Source organism: Apium graveolens, unplaced genomic scaffold (genome assembly GCF_009905375.1).
Source record: "Apium graveolens cultivar Ventura unplaced genomic scaffold, ASM990537v1 ctg3060, whole genome shotgun sequence".
In the NCBI taxonomy this organism is placed as follows: domain Eukaryota; kingdom Viridiplantae; phylum Streptophyta; class Magnoliopsida; order Apiales; family Apiaceae; genus Apium; species Apium graveolens.
Window position 1 is genome coordinate 8,992 of NW_027417920.1, and position 11,863 is coordinate 20,854.

General features: G+C 36.6%; 1 non-coding gene across 1 annotated transcript; it reads left to right on the plus strand.

The window, feature by feature from the left end:
• Positions 1-1,736: 1,736 nt before the first annotated feature.
• Positions 1,737-1,843, plus strand: LOC141700899 (small nucleolar RNA R71). Its single transcript, XR_012566584.1, has one exon. It is a non-coding gene; the product is annotated as a small nucleolar RNA R71 (small nucleolar RNA).
• The last annotated feature ends 10,020 nt before the right edge of the window (positions 1,844-11,863 follow it).

Consider the following 11,863-nt stretch of genomic DNA (forward strand, 5'->3'; position numbering starts at 1 on the left):
GGGAGAAGCGTTCAGATATTGTAATTGCTCGTTGCTATCTTCATCATCGCTGTCAAAATCCCCCACTAAGGCCTTTTCCAATGCATCAGACATTAGCATGTGATCGAGTTCCGAAGTAACCGCAGAATCAATCACATCCACTTTTAAGCACTCCTCATCTTCTGTAGGGAATTTCATTGCCTTGAATATGTTGAAGGTCACATCCTGATCTTGGACCCGCATAGTAAGTTCACCTTTTTGCACATCTATCAAGGTACGGCCAGTAGCCAAGAAAGGCCTCCCCAAGATTATGGGAATCTTCTTATCTTCCTCAAAATCCAGAATAACAAAATCTGCTGGAAAGAAGAGCTTATCCACTTTGACGAGCACATCCTCAACTATACCCCTTGGGTAAGTAATGGAACGGTCAGCTAATTGTAGTGACATGTACGTGGGTTTTGGATCAGGTAGATCCAGTTTTTTAAAGATTGACAACGGCATCAGATTAATGCTTGCTCCCAAATCACAAAGGCATTTGTCAAACGTCAGATTGCCAATTGTGCAAGGAATGGTGAAGCTTCCTGGATCTTTCAGTTTTGGTGGTAACTTTTGTTGCAGAACAACGCTGCATTCTTCCGTGAGAGCAACGGTTTCAAGGTCATCCAGTTTCACCTTCCTTGAAAGAATAGTCTTCATAAACTTCGCATAACTAGGCATTTGTTCCAGAGCCTCAGCGAAAGGTATATTGATGTGAAGTTTCTTGAACACCTCCAGAAACTTCCCGAACTGTCTATCCAGCTTTTGTTGCTGCAATCTCTTAGGAAAAGGTGGTGGAGGATAGAGCTGTTTCTCCCCTGTATTAGCCTCAGGCAGAGTGTGTTCAACAGTAGTCTTCCTTGGTTCCGCCGCTTTCCTCCTTTTGCTTAGATTCTTCACCTCTAATTTCAGCTTCTACTTCTTTTGCCTTTTCAGCATCAGCTACTTTTCCAGACCTTAAGGTAATAGCCTTGACTTGCTCTTTAGCTTCCTTCCTGCCTGGTACTTCCGTGTCACTGGGAAGAGTGCTAGGTTGACGATTGAGCACTGCATTGGCTAATTGACCAATTTGATTTTCCAAGGTCTTGATAGAAACCGCCTGACTCTTGCACAACAGCTTAAGTTCCTCAAAATCAGCACTAGTAGGTGCAGCTGCACTTCCCTGTTGAGGATATGATTGCCTTGTAGCATACTGCTGTGGTTGCTGGAATCCAGGTGGGTTAAACTGTTTACTCACTCCTTGCTGATATGGTGGCTGGATAGCATTCTGATTATTCCCCCAGCTGAAATTTGGATGATTTCTGTTGTTAGGATGATAGGTCGCTGGTACAGGCTGCTGTTGTCGCTGATAATTATTCACATACTGAACAGATTCGTTTACAAGAAAACACTGATCCGTAGCATGAGAACCTGCACAAAGCTCACAAACCATAGCTATTTGATTAACTCCATACGTAGCCAGAGAATCAACCTTCATTGATAGCGCTTGGAGCTGGGCTGCAATAGCGGTGGCTGCATCAACTTCCAGAATACCTGCTACCTTGCCTGACGTCATCCTCTGAGTTGGGTTTTGATGCTCATTTGCAGCCATCGTCTCGATAAGATTATACGCCTCAGTATAGCTTTTAGCCCATAAGGCGCCTCCAGCTGCTGCATCGAGCATGGGCCGATATTGGGCCCCCAAACCATTATAGAAACCAGTGATCACCATCCAATCCGGCATTCCATGATGTGGACATTTTCTCAACATTTCCTTGTAGCTTTCCCAAGCCTCGCACATAGATTCTGTAGGTTGCTGCGCAAACTGAGTAAGAGCACTCCTCATAGCAGCAGTCTTTGCCATCGGATAAAACTTCACCAGAAACTTTTGCGTAAGATCTTGCCACGTAGTGATGGACCCAGCTGGTTCAGAATGTAACCATTCTTTAGCCTTGTCCCTTAGTGAGAATGGAAAAAGCCTCAACTTGATAGCCTCATCAGTCACGCCATTATACTTAAAAGTGCTGCAGATCTCGACAAAATTCCTTATGTGCATGTTGGGGTCTTCAGTTACCGCTCCTCCAAAAGAAACAGAATTCTGCACCATCTGAATAGTGCCCGGCTTGATTTCAAAGGTGTTAGCTTGAATAGCCGGATGAAGGATGCTTGAATGAATGTCATCAATTTTAGGCCGAGAAAAATCCATAAGAGCTGGATCAGCTTGAACAATACGATCTCCCATGTTTACTGGTTCTTTCTGCTCCATTCCTGAATCCGAATCCTCAAAATCTAACTTCTCCGGAATATCAAGAACTTCGTCTGTCTCCTCAGCTGTATCTAAAGTCCTCTTACGAGCACGAGAACGAGTTTGCATAAACGCTTGCTAAAGTACCTGAAACACAACCAGAAAAAATAAGTAACTACTACGTCCTAATCACTGAGTCCTAATGACCAATGATGGTAAGTACATAAACTAAACAAATACGCCGAGTCCCCGCAGCGGCGCCAAAAACTTGTTAGGGCGAAAACACGCGCTAATATTCACGCAAGTATACGCGTTCGCAAGTAATATAGAATATTTTCTAGTTCGTTCCCTCAGAGACTCAGACTAAATTATTGTCTAATTAAACTCACTCACCAATGTATGATTACTTCTCAATGTTAAGATAATAACACTTAAAATTGTTGATTAAATATTAACTATAATTAACTACTTAATTAACCACTTAACTAACACTTCAATTTATCAATAATAAAACACTCATGAGATCACAACTTCATTATTACTTCCTTCTATAGCCATTATTATTACCTTTAGCATGTGACAGTGATGATATTAATCGAATAACACGAAACTGATAAAAGCCAACTTTCATTGTACTAATACCATTCTACCAAGCATCCACAATTAAGATAGAAGTCGAATAGTCATCAATTATGTTGAGTTCCTATATGTCTACAGAAATTGACAACACAACGATTTAAGCACAAGTTATTCCTTTTTAATTACATAAGGCAAATAAAACTGTTAGAGTTACCCACTAATCATGCACAACGTACATGAACCTATGCTAGCATGGCAAGTTCTAAATCTCAAGATCCACCGTCACTTCACAAGAGATTAACACCCTATCTTATATGTTCGCGACGCACATAAGACGAATACGCACAACCAATACTAGATATCAAGCAATCATCACACACTAAAGTATTAAACAATTAACTAAAGAATTCCATAATAAATCCGTTGCAACCCCATGATCACGATTAGCCCATAATAGAACTTATCGCCATCATGGGTTCATATGAAATCATGATAAACAAACACAAGAAAATAATAACTAAACTAATTATATTAAAACAGAGTACTTCACAAGAGTAAATAAGTCAAAGCAAGAAAACTAGCATCCAACATTACAACGAAACAAGAATCACAAGAAAATATGCTTCCTCTTCGTTGCGGTGTGCTAAATCGGTCTTCTTCCTTATCTCCTTCGCTTCTTGCATAAAACACAATCTTCTTCTTCTTAATCCTCGTGAAAACGTCTCAAATCTACTTATATAATAGTCCCATAAAAAACTCAGATTACATAGAAGTTGGAAGCCAAACAGAAGTAGAAGTCTAAAATAATTCAGCAAAATTCCCGACCCTGCGCGGCCGCTCAGCATAGCTGCGCGGGCGCGCAGGTTGCTGCGCGGCCGCTCAGCATAGCTGCGCGGGCGCGCAGGCCTCCACTGAAAAAAATCCAAGTTTGCTCCGTTTCTTCGCCGTAATCTGCCCGTTCCTTTCCTCTCGCAACGGTGAACACATGCCAAGGCTTATTCTTGATGATTCCTCCCCCGAAATGCAACTAATACCCTGAAATGCATAAACACTAGAAAAATGCATCAAATACACAAAATACTTGATTTCAAGACACCAATTTAAGTCATTTTAAGACGTTCTAAGTGGTATAAAATGCCACTTATCAGTCTGCTATGTTGTTATGTGTGTCAACTCTAATTCAATATAATATAAGAAATGTTACCGCGCTCCCACTAACCCTTTTGTAGACGCATGGTTCCTCTACGTTTTTGATAAAATCAAACTCTTTAATTGTCTCATCAAAACGAATGTTCCATCTTTCGAGAGGCCTGCTTTAAACCACATATGGTTCGCAGCAGCTTACACACTAGGTTTTCATTTCTCTTGGAAAGAAAACCATCTGGCTAATTGCCAGATCTCATAGTCGTAGTAAGCAGCAATCGCAAGCAAAATTCGAACTGATTTTAACAGGGCTACAGGTAAAAGGTTTCATCAAAGTTAATCCATTGCCTTTGTTTGAATCCTTTTGCCATAAGCCTGGCCTTATAGGTCTCTACCTGGCCATCTTCTATAATCTATCTTTTGTATACCGTATACATAGATTCCATTCTGGATTTTATGGCACTATGCCATTTCTCTGAGTCAACACTACTCTTAGCCTCATTATAGGTCACAGGGTCGTCATCATCAATGATCGACAACTCATTGTCATTCTCAATGACAAGGCCATATTACCTCTCAGGTTGGCGAGACACTCTCCCTGATCTATGAATGGGCTGTTCCACAAAAGGTTGTTCAGTCAGAACAGGTGTTTCCACTTGAACCGTAGTAGTTTGTGCTTCTTGAACTTCATCAAGTTCAATTTTGCTCCCACTGTTTCCTTCAAGGATAAACTCCTTTTCCAAGAAGGTAGCATGTCTGGAGACAAACACCCGATGATCGGTGTAAAAGTAATACCCTAAAATCTCTTTAGGATATCCTATAAAACTACATTTTACGGATCGAGATTCCAGCTTATCTGGGTCAACTTTCTTGACATAAGCTGGACATCCCCAAATCTTAACGTGTTTAAGACTCGATTTCCTTTCTTTCCATATCTCATACGAAGTTTGAGGAACAGATTTGGAAAGCACCTTATTCAGTAAATATGCTGAGGTTTCCAATACATAACCCCATAGGAATACTGGAAGATTTGCATAGCTCATCATGGACCGAATTATGTCTAACAAAGTTCGATTTCTCCTTTCAGATACCAATCTGGAGGAGTCCACTGGGAGACTATACCTTTTACTTTGAGATAATCCAGAAACACTCCATTAAAGTATTCACCACCTCGATCTGATCGAAGAATTATAATACTATGTTTGGTTTGTTTCTCCACTTCATACTTATACTCTTTGAACTTTTTAAAGGCTTCAGACTTGTGTTTCATCAAACACATATCCGAATCTAGATCTATTATCCATGAAAGTAATGAAGTATGAAAATCCACCCATGGATTGCGTAGATATTGGTCCACATACATCTGTGTGTACCATTCTTAGCAAATTTGCAGTCCTCTCTCCATGTCTACTAAATGGAGACTGCAGTGCCACTATAAAGTGAGATTTTCATCATCCCTTTTCTTTTATTAGTTTGTTCAATCTGAAGTAAATTATGTCACATATATACAAACCATTATTTAAAGCACCACGTCCATAAAGAATATTATCTCTAAGAATAGAACATTCATTATTCTCAATAATAAATGAAAATCCAGCCAAATCTTATATGGGAATAATATTCCTCACAATCGAGGGAACAAAATAACAATTATTTAAAACAATAGTCTTGCCCGTAGGCATATGTAAATGAAATGATTCTACATCTTCAGCAGCAACTCTTGCTCCATTTCCCATCTGTAGAATCACCTCCTCTTCCTCAAGAGTCCTACTTCTCCTTGGTCCCTGCAACAAATTGCAGATTTGAGAACCACAGGCGGTATCTAATACCCAAGTAGAAATTTGATTTAATGACATATTCACTTCTATCATGAACATACCTGAATCAGAAGCGGTAGTCTCACTACCCTTCTTCTTCTTCAATTTTGCAAGGTAAACCTTGCAGTTCCTCTTCCAGTGCCCCACCTTGTTACAGTGAAAGCAAACAACTTTGCTCTTGGGGTCTTCAACTTTTGGTGGAACCGACTTTTCTTCACCTACTTTCTTCTTCTTGGAAGAGTTCCTCTTCCTTCTCTTAGGATTGGAACCTTCACCAATTAGAAGAACAGAACTCTTCTTAGGGGAAAATTCGATTCCACAGTCTTCAACATGTTGTGGAGTTCAGGCAGGCTGACATCCAACTTATTCATGTGAAAGTTCACAACAAACTGTGAGAACGAACTCGGAAGCGATTGCAAGACCAAGTCTTGGCTCAGCTCCCCATCCATGGCAAAACCAAGTTGTCCAAGACGTTCAATCAAATTGATCATCTTAAGTACATGGTCATTTACAGATGATCCCTCAGACATCCTACAACCGAACAGCCCCTTCGATATCTCATATCGAGCTGTCCTCCCCGCCACATCATACAACTCTTGTAGATGCATGAGGATAGTGTGAGCATCCATATGCTCATGTTGCTTCTGTAGCTCAATGTTCATGGAAGCTAGCATGATGCATTGAGCAACATTTGCATCATCTATCCACTTACGATACACAACATGTTCATCATTATGTGCATCACTAGCAGGTTCAGTAGGCTTAGGTGAGTCAATCACGTATTCCAGCTTCTCAATCCTGAGAACAATTCTCAAGTTTCGAAGCCAGTCAGCATAATTAGGACCAGTCAATTTGTGAGCATCTAGTATGCTCCTGAGTGATAGTGCAGAAGATATAATGTATATTGTAAATCTGTAAATGAAAAACACATAACAGCACTTAGCAAATATTCGATTTCATTTTAAAACACTATATGAATCGGGTCTTTATTCATAAGTGGCTCCCACTAGTTTATCTAATTTATTCAACCCCCTACGTGAAAAATTAAGCATTCATAATGCTAGTGGGAATAGGGATCCTACATTCCATTACACAACCCCGGCTGTAGCACGAACCGCCATGTAATGTTCAATAGGCAGACAACTCTTGTCAATTACATCTTATGTTATTCCCTAATCAAACTTTAGCCTCTTGAATAATTGAGTCTCGGCTGTTGCATGACAAACTCAATATTCTAAGTCAAGTCAAACCCAACATTCCGTACAGTTGAATCAGTCCCTAAAGGCCCACGGCTGTAGCACGTACCGACCTTTAGATTCTTATTCAATGTACACATCTCTATGTAATAGACAAGTATTTCTTATTTCGAAATCAAAGCCCTCGGCTGTAGCACGAACCGACAATGATTCAAAAATAAGAACTACTTTTCTATCATGTTGGAAGGCTATGACCGACACAAGCCCGTTGTGTCATTGGCCAATTACTACTTGATATTATTTAATTTTAGAGGGATTATATTACGTTACAATCATAATCATATTATAAAGAGATTCTTCCTTTTAAATTAAATATTTCAAATCAAAAATCAATAATCAGATGATTCCCAGATCGGGTGGAGCATTGTCAAGAGGCGTCACTTAATAACCCTTTCTTACAGATAGAAATCTGTTGTTGACAGAATCATCCTTTCTCTCATACCGAAAATTCATATTCAATTACGTGTTTCATAAATACAAGAATCTCATGATTGTATTCATAATATTGTTATTAAGGTTATGAAATAATTTCACTATACTAGGTTGTCTAACAAACGCCTTATGTTCATTTAAGTTCACCTAAATCTATCATCGCATGATAAACTAAGCATATATCACATATATAAACATGAATAAACATCAAGGTAGGCATGTTACATCATCTAGCACATTAATCTAAGCATTATACATCTCTATGTATCACATGAAGCATTTAAAAGCAACTAAAACAATCAAAAACAGCTTTAAAACACTTCATGGAAATATAAACAGTTCAAAACTTTCATATAAACTAAAATTGATCACTCCATTAGATCCGTCTCGGAAAAACGAATCCAACGGTATATTACACGCCCAAAACGGAGTTACGAAACTCCCAGAAAATCAATTTTAATGTAAACAGTCGGGCTGTAACGCATTACAGGAACGCGTTACAAGCCCTGTAATGCCTGTAACGCATTCCGGTGATGCGTTACAACCCTTTTAAGCCATTAAAAGGTGTAACGCATTCCGTGAATTTTCCACAAGTGTGTAACGCATTCCCGGCATGCGCGACACCCCTATATTTTTTTTTATTTTGCAGCAGCCGCCGCCGCCGCCTCGATCAGCGTGCGCCTGACATTCTTTCTCTGTACAACAGCAGACAAGCAGATGCTGATAACAGATGTATAGCATAGCAGATATATACATACATACTTACAAATAATATATATATATATATATGATTATTTAATTACGATTTTAATTGAAATAACTTCAAAAATTCATAATAAAAAATCTATACATCATAAAATTATGAAAAAATAGCCAGACGATCTACAACACTTGTAGAACCCAGATCAACATTCAAAATTATTCTGAGAAATGATTTCTCATCAGACAAAATTAATTCATGATATAACTTGTAAAAATCGTAATTAATTCATACAAGCATATAAAATTCTGAAATTTTTACCACAGATCTATATGCATACAACCTATGCTCTGATACCATTGCTGGATTTTAATCGCAGCGGAGGCATGGCAAAATACTTTTACACATATAAAATCCAAATAAAAGCATACAGATCATGAATAAAAATTTGAGGGATCGAATCTAACCTTTAAAATAATTTGGAGACAATGATCAGAGATCCTTAGCAGTTGCTCCTCAAGTGTGAAGCACTCCACCGGTATCCACCAAGAAAACGATGTTAAGGAGGAGGAAGGAGGTGGAGAGAATTGGGTTTTCCAAACTTTTTGGGTTTTTGGGTTCTCGGGTTGGAAGAAAAATAGGGTCTATAATATTGTATTTATAGGCAAAATTTTCAGCTGAAATTTTCCATAAATATTATTATTATTATCCCATTTATTATTCTCATTAATAATTAAAACACTTTTTAATTATTAATCCTTTTTCTAAACACTTTAGATATAATTCTCTCTCTTGATTTAATTTTCAGAAATTAAATCCTTTAATTAATAATATTAAGAACTTTTCTTAATTAATTTATAATCAATTAAATCTCATTTAATTAATTATTAAATTTACCAATTAATTATTTATTTCACAAATAAATAATTATTAGCCATTATTAATTAATTCCTCCACCATAAAATCATTCTCTTTTTATGGTGTGACCCTATAGGTTCAATATTAAGCCGGTAGTAGAAATAAATAATAATAAAACTATTTTATCATTATTTATATAAATTCTCTAATTTATTAAATATGATTAATTAATTAATCACATTTATTCTACATCGTGAGGGATACTTCTCAGCAAATCGCGACTATCCGGATAATATGAATTCACTGCTTAGAATACCAAGAACTTATTCAGTGAATAGTTACCGTACAATAAACTCCTTCTACCCTACAATGTCCCGATTAAATACAAGGCATGGATCTCGTGTCAAGCCTATCTAATTCAATCACTTGCTTACCATTTACTATGCGTAGTTCTATGCAAATTAGAAACTCCTTTCTAATTTCATTCACTCTGGCCAGAGATTCCTGAACTAGCATAAGTGGATCAGTCTTGAACATTCGCTTCCTTCACTGGAAGGGGTAGATCCTTTATTGATCATACACTATCTTCGTGTACAAATTCTTATACCCAGTAGAGCCCTAATAATTGTCCCTGGAGACTAAGAACTAAACCAAAGCATAGTTCAGTGTACACAAGATGACTATGATGACCTCAAGTCTAAGGATACTTGTACAACTATCACTATGTGAACAACTGCTGACACGTAAGTGAACTCCATCAGTTGTTCAGCTGTGCGAGTCATGTTTAGTGAACTTATTCCATAATAAGCACCTACATACTAGCTATAGTGTCACCACACAAATGTCTATGAGAACAGACATCCTTCATAATGAAGCAAGCATAGTATGTACCGATCTTTGCGGATTATTAATTACCAGTTAGTAATCCTATGACCAGGAACTATTTAAGTTTATAGTTATCATCTTTTTAGGTCTCACTATTATGATCTCATCATAATCCATAAAAAGCTTTACTCTAAACTATGGTATATCTTATTTAAACACTTAAATAGATAAAATCCGTAATAAAAACAAAACAAGTCTTTTATTAATATCAATGAAATCAAAACAGATTACATAAAAGTTATTCCTAAATCCTCATACATGATTGGACTTAGGACATATTCCTTTCAAAAACAACTTTTGGCAGCAATCGATTTCCATTATATAAAATTAATTTTTCCTATTTTATTCGTAAAATCATGAAGGTTCTATAAAATTATAAATCAGAAGTGATGGTCGATAGTGATATTGTGGTTAATGAATAAGTTAAACATTCATTAGGTGATGTCTCTAACACATGAGTTTTTTGAAGTCGACTCTAAATTTGTGTTTGCGATGGTCGGTTGTGATTTGTTTGGTTTGATTCTTGTAATTATTTCATGTCTAAAAATAATTTCTGAAGAGAAAGCTAAGTACAAGATTCCAATAAGGAATTTGCCTAAGAAGAAACCACCAAGGAGAGATAAGCAATAAATATATAATTAACTAATTTTAGATGAGAACCCGGGGTCGAGTTTTTAGTAGTGGAGGAGACTGATGTAAGACAAGAGACCTGGTATTTAGAAGAGAAACTTTAGATGAATAGTCTTGCAAGGAATCAAGAGAGGACAACAACATGATAATGCTGACAGGCTGCATGATCATGCTGACAGGCTACATGATCATGCCAAAACATGAAAAATTTCAAGGAAGGACAACATGATCATGTTGAAGGGCTGCATGAACATGCTAAAATAGGAAATGTTCTAATGATTTGAGATTGTGGTGCATGAGCATGCTCATTGTCGCATGGTAATACTACTTTTAGTTATTATTTAATATTTATTAGGATTTGTTTTATTTCATTTTATGATTTTATATTCATATTTAAATAGTATATATTCATATTTAAATATTATTATGATGTAATGTATGATCATCTTTGATTGAATATAAGCCCTAAGAGTTTTCTTTAATTTGTTTGTGGAATCAAGAATTCCTCTTTGTGAATTTGAGGATTGCCTTAAGGATTCAAGGTGTTTAAGAATTTCTCATTTAAGAGTTCATGTGAGGATTATCGCTTACTTTTACTTCGCTTCCGTTCTGCGCCATATAGATATATTTATTTTCATATTTTTCGCTAATCTTTGTCTTTCCCACCAGCTCACGAAAAATAAATTTTGATTGTTACTTCATATATTTCTAATTTCTACCATATACATATTTTTCATATCAATTTATGTAATATCGATTATATATACTATTTGGAAATGCACACTTTTCGTTAAATTAGTCATTTCTTTCAAGTTAACTTTTCCTTCTTTATTTTCATTTTTACACATGTGATTTGTTTTCATTTTTATTTTTATTGTGAATTCATCTTGTATTTGCTAATTTACCTATATTAATGGTTTGTAGATATTGATGTTATCATTATTATGGTGGAGTCGTGGTGATCATTGGTGGTAACAAATGATAATGTAGTTGTTGTGATAGTTCGATTCTAGTGATTGCAATATGTTGTTGATTATTAGTTAAGTAATTAATTAAGACTTAATCATAAATTAGATTAAAAAAAGAATTTTGAAATTAATAATAACTACTAATTAGTTAAGAGTTATAATTGGTTTTTAAACGATTTTGTGCTAGTACACATCCACCTTGATATCAAGTATTTGTGAGTATACCACTTCGTTTGAATTTAAAAAAAGGGCGAAGCGCAAGAAGCGAGATATGTTACTGTTGGTGACGAGTAAGGACCTCCATATATAAGCTATTCATTCAATCCAAATTGTTAAAGTGTTTTTACAAGGATCCA